Source organism: Chiloscyllium punctatum, chromosome 18 (genome assembly GCF_047496795.1).
Source record: "Chiloscyllium punctatum isolate Juve2018m chromosome 18, sChiPun1.3, whole genome shotgun sequence".
NCBI lineage: Eukaryota > Metazoa > Chordata > Chondrichthyes > Orectolobiformes > Hemiscylliidae > Chiloscyllium > Chiloscyllium punctatum.
Window position 1 is genome coordinate 2724079 of NC_092756.1, and position 17351 is coordinate 2741429.

A 17351-nucleotide genomic window follows, 5' to 3' on the forward strand; every position below is an offset into this window, starting at 1 on the left:
GACGGTGACTCAGGCGTGAGAGCTCTTCACATCATGAACAAACAGCAATCAAGGGCAGTTAGCACCTCTTCCGGACTGGGGGTGGGGTGAGGTAATTACCTTTTGACTTCTGTTACTATGTTCAGAAACTGCCTTTTGGATTGAGGTGAACAGAAACTGCATTTCTAAAAAGCACCATGGAACTTGTTAAAATTTATTGAGTCGCTTTTTTCTCATCGATTCCCACACAGGTTTCCAACTCAGTTGGTATCCATGAGGCTCATGTCCAGGTGTGATAATCTCTGCAGCAAATTGCACGGTTAAGGTAAAAGGCAAGGAAAGTGGCATCTCGAACCGGCCCCGAGGTCAGACCTTCCTTACAATGTAATCTGTCGTTCTCGGATTGTAATACTACCTCCGGTTTTAGGATGGAACATTCTTTGGGAACCTTATTCTGCAAAACAGACACAGTGCCTGAAACTATGCTGCACGGTATGATTTGGGAAACGGCCTGCTCAGCTTTGTGCATTTTCCCTGTAGTCCGGTGTGTTTCATGTTCCGTGTAAACGTGTAAGTTGTCCTGTTTCGAGCAATGGGTGAAATCATTTAGCAAAGCAAGAATCGAAATTGCAGTAATGTCAAGTAGCTCATGGTAATTTGACCCAATCATGACCGATCATATATTCTCACGCACTCACAGATACATTTGTTTCTGAATCCAGTCTGAGAAGATAGACTCAGCTTACCAGTGATTTTTGTCTGGATTGATGGGCTATCGTTAACTGCTGAGAAATTGATATTGTAGACGGGCACATCCCAGCAGCTGTGCGAGTCGGAGAGGGATCATGGAACCTTTTTCACTTGAGTTTACATCTGTTGTTATGCAGGAAAACAATTGGAAGTGCAAGAAAATGAACTCGCGCGCGTGTTGCTAGTGTGGCCGAGCGGTCTAAGGCGCTGGATTAAGGCTCCCGTCTCGCCCGAGGGGTGGGTTAGAATCCCACCGCTGCCGTTTCTGCGGAGCTGCTGGTTTAAATGCTGTTTCATTCCCCTGCTGCATTTCTGTTTGAAACAGAAGCAAAATGAGTTTGCTTCCCGGGGAATTTCCTGCGGTGTGGGAAAGTGCCGAATTTTCCAAAGTGTCTGTGCTGTCATGATCGTGTTCGCCTCCCGCGCGGAAAATCGCCAGCGGCTCCACTGTTGCTTTCTGTTCCAGGCAAGTTGAGCTTTTACTGGAACCGAATGGAGACTGTTGTTGCGAAACAGAGTCCTACGGTGACTCGACTCGTCGTTATTTGGTTTTCTGGCCAATGAGAAAATCGTTCCAATGTATTTCGATGTCATATGTTATTGAATTTCTCCCACTTCCTCCTTTTCCGTCCTGGAGTCATCGGAAGGGAAAGGTAATCTAATCGAGACTGTGATTGGTGAAATTCACTTTTTATGGCCCATTCTTATTATGTTCTTTCTTTGTCTCTTTGCAGCATTGTCTGGGCAGTGGTGGTGCACTCAGGCTCCAGTATGTTTGAAAGAGTAGTTTGGAATTGCCCTGTTGTTATTTGTGTGATAACTTTATGGCTCATGCCCCCGGACTGTCTCACATTTAGCATTCATGCTCGCTGTGTCTGAAAATGCATTTGGTTTTCCAGTTTTGTTTGTGTTCCGTGTTAAATGCTTTCTGTTTTGCGATTCGCTCAATACATTACGAATTAACAGGGTTTCTGAGGTAACTTCCAGCTGCAAAAATCCTCAACTGAGAATCTGGGAAACTTTCACGGAGTATGGTCAGTCGGAGCAAAAGTAAGGAAGTCGTTCGTTTCTGCAGTGTTTCACAATGCTACCTTTCCCGTGAGCCGTCGAACAGACTAAATGATTTTGCCACAGACTGCGACGGTAAGCTCCGCAAAAACGTAATTCTTTAAAGCAGGTGTAAGCAACACAACGTTACCGGGTTACACCGCGTGGAAACAGATACTTCGGTGTATCTCGTCCATGCTCACCACATAGCCAAAATTAAACAAGTCCCATGAAACAACGAGTTAACGGAAACAGAAAGGCGAAAGGTAGAATGGCTTCAACTTTCTGTGTTGGATGCCACTGAGCTGCAGCGGCTGCGACCGCGGCTTGTTTCTGTAGTGTAGTGGTCATCACGTTCGCCTCACACGCGAAAGGTCCCCAGTTCGAAACTGGGCAGAAACTGCTTTGCTCTTCAACTGCAGCCTTTGACATCGACAAGAACGGAGCTTTCTTGCTTGCTTTCCCATGTGCAAACCTGCCTTCGAATTTGCTTGAATAAATCTTCTCTCGTCGTGCAATGCAATGCGATTCCATTTAATTACTGTGCAAAGCATTGTAAAGTTTTTCTCCAACATCGTTCTGATCATATGCCATTCTGTTTGAGAGTGTAGTTACCCCCTTCTGATCCTTCCACGAAAAGCATTACCGCATTCGCATTCCTTGCGCAGGCGGCCCGGTTCAAAGACAGGGAAGAAGCTGATGTGCTGGTGTCACAGTGCACCACGGATTCTTCAACTAGTCTGTCTGTCAAATGTATCCCAAAGTCGTCTCTGAAAGACCTCATTTGGAAGGTGTCTGTCGTTATTCAACGTGCGAGAATTGGCACCAGAGGTCCTGAATCATGTTTTGGAGCAGTTCACACGTTAGTGGCTCATTCAATCAGCAACAGCAATGAAAGAAATTACACTCTCAGAGGAACATCTGGACCTGTGCTTTCATAGCGTCGCTAGTATTAAGGTGCGCCCCGAGATCTAAGCCACGTTGGAACTGAAACGGAGGAATCGACAGAGAGGCTACAGAATGACATCGCATCCATTTGGTTTTCTTTAAATCACTGACGAGCAGGAAAATGTAAACGGGGAAGGCGAGTGGGGAAGTGAGGCAGTTGCAGCTCTGGAGAAAGTCCTTCTTTGTGATTCACTCAGCAACCAGAGACGTGACGGTGACTCAGGCGTGAGAGCTCTTCACATCATGAACAAACAGCAATCAAGGGCAGTTAGCACCTCTTCCGGACTGGGGGTGGGGTGAGGTAATTACCTTTTGACTTCTGTTACTATGTTCAGAAACTGCCTTTTGGATTGAGGTGAACAGAAACTGCATTTCTAAAAAGCACCATGGAACTTGTTAAAATTTATTGAGTCGCTTTTTTCTCATCGATTCCCACACAGGTTTCCAACTCAGTTGGTATCCATGAGGCTCATGTCCAGGTGTGATAATCTCTGCAGCAAATTGCACGGTTAAGGTAAAAGGCAAGGAAAGTGGCATCTCGAACCGGCCCCGAGGTCAGACCTTCCTTACAATGTAATCTGTCGTTCTCGGATTGTAATACTACCTCCGGTTTTAGGATGGAACATTCTTTGGGAACCTTATTCTGCAAAACAGACACAGTGCCTGAAACTATGCTGCACGGTATGATTTGGGAAACGGCCTGCTCAGCTTTGTGCATTTTCCCTGTAGTCCGGTGTGTTTCATGTTCCGTGTAAACGTGTAAGTTGTCCTGTTTCGAGCAATGGGTGAAATCATTTAGCAAAGCAAGAATCGAAATTGCAGTAATGTCAAGTAGCTCATGGTAATTTGACCCAATCATAACCGATCATATATTCTCACGCACTCACAGATACATTTGTTTCTGAATCCAGTCTGAGAAGATAGACTCAGCTTACCAGTGATTTTTGTCTGGATTGATGGGCTATCGTTAACTGCTGAGAAATTGATATTGTAGACGGGCACATCCCAGCAGCTGTGCGAGTCGGAGAGGGATCATGGAACCTTTTTCACTTGAGTTTACATCTGTTGTTATGCAGGAAAACAATTGGAAGTGCAAGAAAATGGCCTCGCGCGCGTGTTGCTAGTGTGGCCGAGCGGTCTAAGGCGCTGGATTAAGGCTCCCGTCTCGCCCGAGGGGTGGGTTAGAATCCCACCGCTGCCGTTTCTGCGGAGCTGCTGGTTTAAATGCTGTTTCATTCCCCTGCTGCATTTCTGTTTGAAACAGAAGCAAAATGAGTTTGCTTCCCGGGGAATTTCCTGCGGTGTGGGAAAGTGCCGAATTTTCCAAAGTGTCTGTGCTGTCATGATCGTGTTCGCCTCCCGCGCGGAAAATCGCCAGCGGCTCCACTGTTGCTTTCTGTTCCAGGCAAGTTGAGCTTTTACTGGAACCGAATGGAGACTGTTGTTGCGAAACAGAGTCCTACGGTGACTCGACTCGTCGTTATTTGGTTTTCTGGCCAATGAGAAAATCGTTCCAATGTATTTCGATGTCATATGTTATTGAATTTCTCCCACTTCCTCCTTTTCCGTCCTGGAGTCATCGGAAGGGAAAGGTAATCTAATCGAGACTGTGATTGGTGAAATTCACTTTTTATGGCCCATTCTTATTATGTTCTTTCTTTGTCTCTTTGCAGCATTGTCTGGGCAGTGGTGGTGCACTCAGGCTCCAGTATGTTTGAAAGAGTAGTTTGGAATTGCCCTGTTGTTATTTGTGTGATAACTTTATGGCTCATGCCCCCGGACTGTCTCACATTTAGCATTCATGCTCGCTGTGTCTGAAAATGCATTTGGTTTTCCAGTTTTGTTTGTGTTCCGTGTTAAATGCTTTCTGTTTTGCGATTCGCTCAATACATTACGAATTAACAGGGTTTCTGAGGTAACTTCCAGCTGCAAAAATCCTCAACTGAGAATCTGGGAAACTTTCACGGAGTATGGTCAGTCGGAGCAAAAGTAAGGAAGTCGTTCGTTTCTGCAGTGTTTCACAATGCTATCTTTCCCGTGAGCCGTCGAACAGACTAAATGATTTTGCCACAGACTGCGACGGTAAGCTCCGCAAAAACGTAATTCTTTAAAGCAGGTGTAAGCAACACAACGTTACCGGGTTACACCGCGTGGAAACAGATACTTCGGTGTATCTCGTCCATGCTCACCACAGAGCCAAAATTAAACAAGTCCCATGAAACAACGAGTTAACGGAAACAGAAAGGCGAAAGGTAGAATGGCTTCAACTTTCTGTGTTGGATGCCACTGAGCTGCAGCGGTTGCGACCGCGGCTTGTTTCTGTAGTGTAGTGGTCATCACATTCGCCTCACACGCGAAAGGTCCCCAGTTCGAAACTGGGCAGCAACTGCTTTGCTCTTCAACTGCAGCCTTTGACATCGACAAGAACGGAGCTTTCTTGCTTGCTTTCCCATGTGCAAACCTGCCTTCGAATTTGCTTGAATAAATCTTCTCTCGTCGTGCAATGCAATGCGATTCCATTTAATTACCGTGCAAAGCATTGTAAAGTTTTTCTCCAACATCGTTCTGATCATATGCCATTCTGTTTGAGCGTGTAGTTACCCCCTTCTGATCCTTCCACGAAAAGCATTACCGCATTCGCATTCCTTGCGCAGGCGGCCCGGTTCAAAGACAGGGAAGAAGCTGATGTGCTGGTGTCACAGTGCACCACGGATTCTTCAACTAGTCTGTCTGTCAAATGTATCCCAAAGTCGTCTCTGAAAGACCTCATTTGGAAGGTGTCTGTCGTTATTCAACGTGCGAGAATTGGCACCAGAGGTCCTGAATCATGTTTTGGAGCAGTTCACACGTTAGTGGCTCATTCAATCAGCAACAGCAATGAAAGAAATTACACTCTCAGAGGAACATCTGGACCTGTGCTTTCATAGCGTCGCTAGTATTAAGGTGCGCCCCGAGATCTAAGCCACGTTGGAACTGAAACGGAGGAATCGACAGAGAGGCTACAGAATGACATCGCATCCATTTGGTTTTCTTTAAATCACTGACGAGCAGGAAAATGTAAACGGGGAAGGCGAGTGGGGAAGTGAGGCAGTTGCAGCTCTGGAGAAAGTCCTTCTTTGTGATTCACTCAGCAACCAGAGACGTGACGGTGACTCAGGCGTGAGAGCTCTTCACATCATGAACAAACAGCAATCAAGGGCAGTTAGCACCTCTTCCGGACTGGGGGTGGGGTGAGGTAATTACCTTTTGACTTCTGTTACTATGTTCAGAAACTGCCTTTTGGATTGAGGTGAACAGAAACTGCATTTCTAAAAAGCACCATGGAACTTGTTAAAATTTATTGAGTCGCTTTTTTCTCATCGATTCCCACACAGGTTTCCAACTCAGTTGGTATCCATGAGGCTCATGTCCAGGTGTGATAATCTCTGCAGCAAATTGCACGGTTAAGGTAAAAGGCAAGGAAAGTGGCATCTCGAACCGGCCCCGAGGTCAGACCTTCCTTACAATGTAATCTGTCGTTCTCGGATTGTAATACTACCTCCGGTTTTAGGATGGAACATTCTTTGGGAACCTTATTCTGCAAAACAGACACAGTGCCTGAAACTATGCTGCACGGTATGATTTGGGAAACGGCCTGCTCAGCTTTGTGCATTTTCCCTGTAGTCCGGTGTGTTTCATGTTCCGTGTAAACGTGTAAGTTGTCCTGTTTCGAGCAATGGGTGAAATCATTTAGCAAAGCAAGAATCGAAATTGCAGTAATGTCAAGTAGCTCATGGTAATTTGACCCAATCATAACCGATCATATATTCTCACGCACTCACAGATACATTTGTTTCTGAATCCAGTCTGAGAAGATAGACTCAGCTTACCAGTGATTTTTGTCTGGATTGATGGGCTATCGTTAACTGCTGAGAAATTGATATTGTAGACGGGCACATCCCAGCAGCTGTGCGAGTCGGAGAGGGATCATGGAACCTTTTTCACTTGAGTTTACATCTGTTGTTATGCAGGAAAACAATTGGAAGTGCAAGAAAATGGCCTCGCGCGCGTGTTGCTAGTGTGGCCGAGCGGTCTAAGGCGCTGGATTAAGGCTCCCGTCTCGCCCGAGGGGTGGGTTAGAATCCCACCGCTGCCGTTTCTGCGGAGCTGCTGGTTTAAATGCTGTTTCATTCCCCTGCTGCATTTCTGTTTGAAACAGAAGCAAAATGAGTTTGCTTCCCGGGGAATTTCCTGCGGTGTGGGAAAGTGCCGAATTTTCCAAAGTGTCTGTGCTGTCATGATCGTGTTCGCCTCCCGCGCGGAAAATCGCCAGCGGCTCCACTGTTGCTTTCTGTTCCAGGCAAGTTGAGCTTTTACTGGAACCGAATGGAGACTGTTGTTGCGAAACAGAGTCCTACGGTGACTCGACTCGTCGTTATTTGGTTTTCTGGCCAATGAGAAAATCGTTCCAATGTATTTCGATGTCATATGTTATTGAATTTCTCCCACTTCCTCCTTTTCCGTCCTGGAGTCATCGGAAGGGAAAGGTAATCTAATCGAGACTGTGATTGGTGAAATTCACTTTTTATGGCCCATTCTTATTATGTTCTTTCTTTGTCTCTTTGCAGCATTGTCTGGGCAGTGGTGGTGCACTCAGGCTCCAGTATGTTTGAAAGAGTAGTTTGGAATTGCCCTGTTGTTATTTGTGTGATAACTTTATGGCTCATGCCCCCGGACTGTCTCACATTTAGCATTCATGCTCGCTGTGTCTGAAAATGCATTTGGTTTTCCAGTTTTGTTTGTGTTCCGTGTTAAATGCTTTCTGTTTTGCGATTCGCTCAATACATTACGAATTAACAGGGTTTCTGAGGTAACTTCCAGCTGCAAAAATCCTCAACTGAGAATCTGGGAAACTTTCACGGAGTATGGTCAGTCGGAGCAAAAGTAAGGAAGTCGTTCGTTTCTGCAGTGTTTCACAATGCTACCTTTCCCGTGAGCCGTCGAACAGACTAAATGATTTTGCCACAGACTGCGACGGTAAGCTCCGCAAAAACGTAATTCTTTAAAGCAGGTGTAAGCAACACAACGTTACCGGGTTACACCGCGTGGAAACAGATACTTCGGTGTATCTCGTCCATGCTCACCACATAGCCAAAATTAAACAAGTCCCATGAAACAACGAGTTAACGGAAACAGAAAGGCGAAAGGTAGAATGGCTTCAACTTTCTGTGTTGGATGCCACTGAGCTGCAGCGGCTGCGACCGCGGCTTGTTTCTGTAGTGTAGTGGTCATCACGTTCGCCTCACACGCGAAAGGTCCCCAGTTCGAAACTGGGCAGAAACTGCTTTGCTCTTCAACTGCAGCCTTTGACATCGACAAGAACGGAGCTTTCTTGCTTGCTTTCCCATGTGCAAACCTGCCTTCGAATTTGCTTGAATAAATCTTCTCTCGTCGTGCAATGCAATGCGATTCCATTTAATTACTGTGCAAAGCATTGTAAAGTTTTTCTCCAACATCGTTCTGATCATATGCCATTCTGTTTGAGAGTGTAGTTACCCCCTTCTGATCCTTCCACGAAAAGCATTACCGCATTCGCATTCCTTGCGCAGGCGGCCCGGTTCAAAGACAGGGAAGAAGCTGATGTGCTGGTGTCACAGTGCACCACGGATTCTTCAACTAGTCTGTCTGTCAAATGTATCCCAAAGTCGTCTCTGAAAGACCTCATTTGGAAGGTGTCTGTCGTTATTCAACGTGCGAGAATTGGCACCAGAGGTCCTGAATCATGTTTTGGAGCAGTTCACACGTTAGTGGCTCATTCAATCAGCAACAGCAATGAAAGAAATTACACTCTCAGAGGAACATCTGGACCTGTGCTTTCATAGCGTCGCTAGTATTAAGGTGCGCCCCGAGATCTAAGCCACGTTGGAACTGAAACGGAGGAATCGACAGAGAGGCTACAGAATGACATCGCATCCATTTGGTTTTCTTTAAATCACTGACGAGCAGGAAAATGTAAACGGGGAAGGCGAGTGGGGAAGTGAGGCAGTTGCAGCTCTGGAGAAAGTCCTTCTTTGTGATTCACTCAGCAACCAGAGACGTGACGGTGACTCAGGCGTGAGAGCTCTTCACATCATGAACAAACAGCAATCAAGGGCAGTTAGCACCTCTTCCGGACTGGGGGTGGGGTGAGGTAATTACCTTTTGACTTCTGTTACTATGTTCAGAAACTGCCTTTTGGATTGAGGTGAACAGAAACTGCATTTCTAAAAAGCACCATGGAACTTGTTAAAATTTATTGAGTCGCTTTTTTCTCATCGATTCCCACACAGGTTTCCAACTCAGTTGGTATCCATGAGGCTCATGTCCAGGTGTGATAATCTCTGCAGCAAATTGCACGGTTAAGGTAAAAGGCAAGGAAAGTGGCATCTCGAACCGGCCCCGAGGTCAGACCTTCCTTACAATGTAATCTGTCGTTCTCGGATTGTAATACTACCTCCGGTTTTAGGATGGAACATTCTTTGGGAACCTTATTCTGCAAAACAGACACAGTGCCTGAAACTATGCTGCACGGTATGATTTGGGAAACGGCCTGCTCAGCTTTGTGCATTTTCCCTGTAGTCCGGTGTGTTTCATGTTCCGTGTAAACGTGTAAGTTGTCCTGTTTCGAGCAATGGGTGAAATCATTTAGCAAAGCAAGAATCGAAATTGCAGTAATGTCAAGTAGCTCATGGTAATTTGACCCAATCATAACCGATCATATATTCTCACGCACTCACAGATACATTTGTTTCTGAATCCAGTCTGAGAAGATAGACTCAGCTTACCAGTGATTTTTGTCTGGATTGATGGGCTATCGTTAACTGCTGAGAAATTGATATTGTAGACGGGCACATCCCAGCAGCTGTGCGAGTCGGAGAGGGATCATGGAACCTTTTTCACTTGAGTTTACATCTGTTGTTATGCAGGAAAACAATTGGAAGTGCAAGAAAATGAACTCGCGCGCGTGTTGCTAGTGTGGCCGAGCGGTCTAAGGCGCTGGATTAAGGCTCCCGTCTCGCCCGAGGGGTGGGTTAGAATCCCACCGCTGCCGTTTCTGCGGAGCTGCTGGTTTAAATGCTGTTTCATTCCCCTGCTGCATTTCTGTTTGAAACAGAAGCAAAATGAGTTTGCTTCCCGGGGAATTTCCTGCGGTGTGGGAAAGTGCCGAATTTTCCAAAGTGTCTGTGCTGTCATGATCGTGTTCGCCTCCCGCGCGGAAAATCGCCAGCGGCTCCACTGTTGCTTTCTGTTCCAGGCAAGTTGAGCTTTTACTGGAACCGAATGGAGACTGTTGTTGCGAAACAGAGTCCTACGGTGACTCGACTCGTCGTTATTTGGTTTTCTGGCCAATGAGAAAATCGTTCCAATGTATTTCGATGTCATATGTTATTGAATTTCTCCCACTTCCTCCTTTTCCGTCCTGGAGTCATCGGAAGGGAAAGGTAATCTAATCGAGACTGTGATTGGTGAAATTCACTTTTTATGGCCCATTCTTATTATGTTCTTTCTTTGTCTCTTTGCAGCATTGTCTGGGCAGTGGTGGTGCACTCAGGCTCCAGTATGTTTGAAAGAGTAGTTTGGAATTGCCCTGTTGTTATTTGTGTGATAACTTTATGGCTCATGCCCCCGGACTGTCTCACATTTAGCATTCATGCTCGCTGTGTCTGAAAATGCATTTGGTTTTCCAGTTTTGTTTGTGTTCCGTGTTAAATGCTTTCTGTTTTGCGATTCGCTCAATACATTACGAATTAACAGGGTTTCTGAGGTAACTTCCAGCTGCAAAAATCCTCAACTGAGAATCTGGGAAACTTTCACGGAGTATGGTCAGTCGGAGCAAAAGTAAGGAAGTCGTTCGTTTCTGCAGTGTTTCACAATGCTACCTTTCCCGTGAGCCGTCGAACAGACTAAATGATTTTGCCACAGACTGCGACGGTAAGCTCCGCAAAAACGTAATTCTTTAAAGCAGGTGTAAGCAACACAACGTTACCGGGTTACACCGCGTGGAAACAGATACTTCGGTGTATCTCGTCCATGCTCACCACATAGCCAAAATTAAACAAGTCCCGTGAAACAACGAGTTAACGGAAACAGAAAGGCGAAAGGTAGAATGGCTTCAACTTTCTGTGTTGGATGCCACTGAGCTGCAGCGGCTGCGACCGCGGCTTGTTTCTGTAGTGTAGTGGTCATCACGTTCGCCTCACACGCGAAAGGTCCCCAGTTCGAAACTGGGCAGAAACTGCTTTGCTCTTCACCTGCAGCCTTTGACATCGACAAGAACGGAGCTTTCTTGCTTGCTTTCCCATGTGCAAACCTGCCTTCGAATTTGCTTGAATAAATCTTCTCTCGTCGTGCAATGCAATGCGATTCCATTTAATTACTGTGCAAAGCATTGTAAAGTTTTTCTCCAACATCGTTCTGATCATATGCCATTCTGTTTGAGAGTGTAGTTACCCCCTTCTGATCCTTCCACGAAAAGCATTACCGCATTCGCATTCCTTGCGCAGGCGGCCCGGTTCAAAGACAGGGAAGAAGCTGATGTGCTGGTGTCACAGTGCACCACGGATTCTTCAACTAGTCTGTCTGTCAAATGTATCCCAAAGTCGTCTCTGAAAGACCTCATTTGGAAGGTGTCTGTCGTTATTCAACGTGCGAGAATTGGCACCAGAGGTCCTGAATCATGTTTTGGAGCAGTTCACACGTTAGTGGCTCATTCAATCAGCAACAGCAATGAAAGAAATTACACTCTCAGAGGAACATCTGGACCTGTGCTTTCATAGCGTCGCTAGTATTAAGGTGCGCCCCGAGATCTAAGCCACGTTGGAACTGAAACGGAGGAATCGACAGAGAGGCTACAGAATGACATCGCATCCATTTGGTTTTCTTTAAATCACTGACGAGCAGGAAAATGTAAACGGGGAAGGCGAGTGGGGAAGTGAGGCAGTTGCAGCTCTGGAGAAAGTCCTTCTTTGTGATTCACTCAGCAACGAGAGACGTGACGGTGACTCAGGCGTGAGAGCTCTTCACATCATGAACAAACAGCAATCAAGGGCAGTTAGCACCTCTTCCGGACTGGGGGTGGGGTGAGGTAATTACCTTTTGACTTCTGTTACTATGTTCAGAAACTGCCTTTTGGATTGAGGTGAACAGAAACTGCATTTCTAAAAAGCACCATGGAACTTGTTAAAATTTATTGAGTCGCTTTTTTCTCATCGATTCCCACACAGGTTTCCAACTCAGTTGGTATCCATGAGGCTCATGTCCAGGTGTGATAATCTCTGCAGCAAATTGCACGGTTAAGGTAAAAGGCAAGGAAAGTGGCATCTCGAACCGGCCCCGAGGTCAGACCTTCCTTACAATGTAATCTGTCGTTCTCGGATTGTAATACTACCTCCGGTTTTAGGATGGAACATTCTTTGGGAACCTTATTCTGCAAAACAGACACAGTGCCTGAAACTATGCTGCACGGTATGATTTGGGAAACGGCCTGCTCAGCTTTGTGCATTTTCCCTGTAGTCCGGTGTGTTTCATGTTCCGTGTAAACGTGTAAGTTGTCCTGTTTCGAGCAATGGGTGAAATCATTTAGCAAAGCAAGAATCGAAATTGCAGTAATGTCAAGTAGCTCATGGTAATTTGACCCAATCATAACCGATCATATATTCTCACGCACTCACAGATACATTTGTTTCTGAATCCAGTCTGAGAAGATAGACTCAGCTTACCAGTGATTTTTGTCTGGATTGATGGGCTATCGTTAACTGCTGAGAAATTGATATTGTAGACGGGCACATCCCAGCAGCTGTGCGAGTCGGAGAGGGATCATGGAACCTTTTTCACTTGAGTTTACATCTGTTGTTATGCAGGAAAACAATTGGAAGTGCAAGAAAATGAACTCGCGCGCGTGTTGCTAGTGTGGCCGAGCGGTCTAAGGCGCTGGATTAAGGCTCCCGTCTCGCCCGAGGGGTGGGTTCGAATCCCACCGCTGCCGTTTCTGCGGAGCTGCTGGTTTAAATGCTGTTTCATTCCCCTGCTGCATTTCTGTTTGAAACAGAAGCAAAATGAGTTTGCTTCCCGGGGAATTTCCTGCGGTGTGGGAAAGTGCCGAATTTTCCAAAGTGTCTGTGCTGTCATGATCGTGTTCGCCTCCCGCGCGGAAAATCGCCAGCGGCTCCACTGTTGCTTTCTGTTCCAGGCAAGTTGAGCTTTTACTGGAACCGAATGGAGACTGTTGTTGCGAAACAGAGTCCTACGGTGACTCGACTCGTCGTTATTTGGTTTTCTGGCCAATGAGAAAATCGTTCCAATGTATTTCGATGTCATATGTTATTGAATTTCTCCCACTTCCTCCTTTTCCGTCCTGGAGTCATCGGAAGGGAAAGGTAATCTAATCGAGACTGTGATTGGTGAAATTCACTTTTTATGGCCCATTCTTATTATGTTCTTTCTTTGTCTCTTTGCAGCATTGTCTGGGCAGTGGTGGTGCACTCAGGCTCCAGTATGTTTGAAAGAGTAGTTTGGAATTGCCCTGTTGTTATTTGTGTGATAACTTTATGGCTCATGCCCCCGGACTGTCTCACATTTAGCATTCATGCTCGCTGTGTCTGAAAATGCATTTGGTTTTCCAGTTTTGTTTGTGTTCCGTGTTAAATGCTTTCTGTTTTGCGATTCGCTCAATACATTACGAATTAACAGGGTTTCTGAGGTAACTTCCAGCTGCAAAAATCCTCAACTGAGAATCTGGGAAACTTTCACGGAGTATGGTCAGTCGGAGCAAAAGTAAGGAAGTCGTTCGTTTCTGCAGTGTTTCACAATGCTACCTTTCCCGTGAGCCGTCGAACAGACTAAATGATTTTGCCACAGACTGCGACGGTAAGCTCCGCAAAAACGTAATTCTTTAAAGCAGGTGTAAGCAACACAACGTTACCGGGTTACACCGCGTGGAAACAGATACTTCGGTGTATCTCGTCCATGCTCACCACATAGCCAAAATTAAACAAGTCCCATGAAACAACGAGTTAACGGAAACAGAAAGGCGAAAGGTAGAATGGCTTCAACTTTCTGTGTTGGATGCCACTGAGCTGCAGCGGCTGCGACCGCGGCTTGTTTCTGTAGTGTAGTGGTCATCACGTTCGCCTCACACGCGAAAGGTCCCCAGTTCGAAACTGGGCAGCAACTGCTTTGCTGTTCAACTGCAGCCTTTGACATCGACAAGAACGGAGCTTTCTTGCTTGCTTTCCCATGTGCAAACCTGCCTTCGAATTTGCTTGAATAAATCTTCTCTCGTCGTGCAATGCAATGCGATTCCATTTAATTACTGTGCAAAGCATTGTAAAGTTTTTCTCCAACATCGTTCTGATCATATGCCATTCTGTTTGAGAGTGTAGTTACCCCCTTCTGATCCTTCCACGAAAAGCATTACCGCATTCGCATTCCTTGCGCAGGCGGCCCGGTTCAAAGACAGGGAAGAAGCTGATGTGCTGGTGTCACAGTGCACCACGGATTCTTCAACTAGTCTGTCTGTCAAATGTATCCCAAAGTCGTCTCTGAAAGACCTCATTTGGAAGGTGTCTGTCGTTATTCAACGTGCGAGAATTGGCACCAGAGGTCCTGAATCATGTTTTGGAGTAGTTCACACGTTAGTGGCTCATTCAATCAGCAACAGCAATGAAAGAAATTACACTCTCAGAGGAACATCTGGACCTGTGCTTTCATAGCGTCGCTAGTATTAAGGTGCGCCCCGAGATCTAAGCCACGTTGGAACTGAAACGGAGGAATCGACAGAGAGGCTACAGAATGACATCGCATCCATTTGCTTTTCTTTAAATCACTGACGAGCAGGAAAATGTAAACGGGGAAGGCGAGTGGGGAAGTGAGGCAGTTGCAGCTCTGGAGAAAGTCCTTCTTTGTGATTCACTCAGCAACCAGAGACGTGACGGTGACTCAGGCGTGAGAGCTCTTCACATCATGAACAAACAGCAATCAAGGGCAGTTAGCACCTCTTCCGGACTGGGGGTGGGGTGAGGTAATTACCTTTTGACTTCTGTTACTATGTTCAGAAACTGCCTTTTGGATTGAGGTGAACAGAAACTGCATTTCTAAAAAACACCATGGAACTTGTTAAAATTTATTGAGTCGCTTTTTTCTCATCGATTCCCACACAGGTTTCCAACTCAGTTGGTATCCATGAGGCTCATGTCCAGGTGTGATAATCTCTGCAGCAAATTGCACGGTTAAGGTAAAAGGCAAGGAAAGTGGCATCTCGAACCGGCCCCGAGGTCAGACCTTCCTTACAATGTAATCTGTCGTTCTCGGATTGTAATACTACCTCCGGTTTTAGGATGGAACATTCTTTGGGAACCTTATTCTGCAAAACAGACACAGTGCCTGAAACTATGCTGCACGGTATGATTTGGGAAACGGCCTGCTCAGCTTTGTGCATTTTCCCTGTAGTCCGGTGTGTTTCATGTTCCGTGTAAACGTGTAAGTTGTCCTGTTTCGAGCAATGGGTGAAATCATTTAGCAAAGCAAGAATCGAAATTGCAGTAATGTCAAGTAGCTCATGGTAATTTGACCCAATCATAACCGATCATATATTCTCACGCACTCACAGATACATTTGTTTCTGAATCCAGTCTGAGAAGATAGACTCAGCTTACCAGTGATTTTTGTCTGGATTGATGGGCTATCGTTAACTGCTGAGAAATTGATATTGTAGACGGGCACATCCCAGCAGCTGTGCGAGTCGGAGAGGGATCATGGAACCTTTTTCACTTGAGTTTACATCTGTTGTTATGCAGGAAAACAATTGGAAGTGCAAGAAAATGAACTCGCGCGCGTGTTGCTAGTGTGGCCGAGCGGTCTAAGGCGCTGGATTAAGGCTCCCGTCTCGCCCGAGGGGTGGGTTCGAATCCCACCGCTGCCGTTTCTGCGGAGCTGCTGGTTTAAATGCTGTTTCATTCCCCTGCTGCATTTCTGTTTGAAACAGAAGCAAAATGAGTTTGCTTCCCGGGGAATTTCCTGCGGTGTGGGAAAGTGCCGAATTTTCCAAAGTGTCTGTGCTGTCATGATCGTGTTCGCCTCCCGCGCGGAAAATCGCCAGCGGCTCCACTGTTGCTTTCTGTTCCAGGCAAGTTGAGCTTTTACTGGAACCGAATGGAGACTGTTGTTGCGAAACAGAGTCCTACGGTGACTCGACTCGTCGTTATTTGGTTTTCTGGCCAATGAGAAAATCGTTCCAATGTATTTCGATGTCATATGTTATTGAATTTCTCCCACTTCCTCCTTTTCCGTCCTGGAGTCATCGGAAGGGAAAGGTAATCTAATCGAGACTGTGATTGGTGAAATTCACTTTTTATGGCCCATTCTTATTATGTTCTTTCTTTGTCTCTTTGCAGCATTGTCTGGGCAGTGGTGGTGCACTCAGGCTCCAGTATGTTTGAAAGAGTAGTTTGGAATTGCCCTGTTGTTATTTGTGTGATAACTTTATGGCTCATGCCCCCGGACTGTCTCACATTTAGCATTCATGCTCGCTGTGTCTGAAAATGCATTTGGTTTTCCAGTTTTGTTTGTGTTCCGTGTTAAATGCTTTCTGTTTTGCGATTCGCTCAATACATTACGAATTAACAGGGTTTCTGAGGTAACTTCCAGCTGCAAAAATCCTCAACTGAGAATCTGGGAAACTTTCACGGAGTATGGTCAGTCGGAGCAAAAGTAAGGAAGTCGTTCGTTTCTGCAGTGTTTCACAATGCTACCTTTCCCGTGAGCCGTCGAACAGACTAAATGATTTTGCCACAGACTGCGACGGTAAGCTCCGCAAAAACGTAATTCTTTAAAGCAGGTGTAAGCAACACAACGTTACCGGGTTACACCGCGTGGAAACAGATACTTCGGTGTATCTCGTCCATGCTCACCACATAGCCAAAATTAAACAAGTCCCATGAAACAACGAGTTAACGGAAACAGAAAGGCGAAAGGTAGAATGGCTTCAACTTTCTGTGTTGGATGCCACTGAGCTGCAGCGGCTGCGACCGCGGCTTGTTTCTGTAGTGTAGTGGTCATCACGTTCGCCTCACACGCGAAAGGTCCCCAGTTCGAAACTGGGCAGCAACTGCTTTCCTGTTCAACTGCAGCCTTTGACATCGACAAGAACGGAGCTTTCTTGCTTGCTTTCCCATGTGCAAACCTGCCTTCGAATTTGCTTGAATAAATCTTCTCTCGTCGTGCAATGCAATGCGATTCCATTTAATTACTGTGCAAAGCATTGTAAAGTTTTTCTCCAACATCGTTCTGATCATATGCCATTCTGTTTGAGAGTGTAGTTACCCCCTTCTGATCCTTCCACGAAAAGCATTACCGCATTCGCATTCCTTGCGCAGGCGGCCCGGTTCAAAGACAGGGAAGAAGCTGATGTGCTGGTGTCACAGTGCACCACGGATTCTTCAACTAGTCTGTCTGTCAAATGTATCCCAAAGTCGTCTCTGAAAGACCTCATTTGGAAGGTGTCTGTCGTTATTCAACGTGCGAGAATTGGCACCAGAGGTCCTGAATCATGTTTTGGAGTAGTTCACACGTTAGTGGCTCATTCAATCAGCAACAGCAATGAAAGAAATTAC

The 17351-nt window shown here is 46.0% G+C and overlaps 5 non-coding genes across 5 annotated transcripts; all 5 read left to right on the plus strand.

The window, feature by feature from the left end:
- The first annotated feature begins 2105 nt into the window (after positions 1-2105).
- On the plus strand, positions 2106-2178 carry trnav-cac (transfer RNA valine (anticodon CAC)). Its single transcript has one exon. It is a non-coding gene; the product is annotated as a tRNA-Val (tRNA).
- A 5795-nt stretch (positions 2179-7973) lies between these two features.
- trnav-cac (transfer RNA valine (anticodon CAC)) lies at positions 7974-8046 on the plus strand. Its single transcript has one exon. It is a non-coding gene; the product is annotated as a tRNA-Val (tRNA).
- A 2861-nt stretch (positions 8047-10907) lies between these two features.
- trnav-cac (transfer RNA valine (anticodon CAC)) lies at positions 10908-10980 on the plus strand. Its single transcript has one exon. It is a non-coding gene; the product is annotated as a tRNA-Val (tRNA).
- A 2861-nt stretch (positions 10981-13841) lies between these two features.
- trnav-cac (transfer RNA valine (anticodon CAC)) lies at positions 13842-13914 on the plus strand. Its single transcript has one exon. It is a non-coding gene; the product is annotated as a tRNA-Val (tRNA).
- A 2861-nt stretch (positions 13915-16775) lies between these two features.
- trnav-cac (transfer RNA valine (anticodon CAC)) lies at positions 16776-16848 on the plus strand. The gene has a single exon. It is a non-coding gene; the product is annotated as a tRNA-Val (tRNA).
- Positions 16849-17351: the final 503 nt, after the last annotated feature.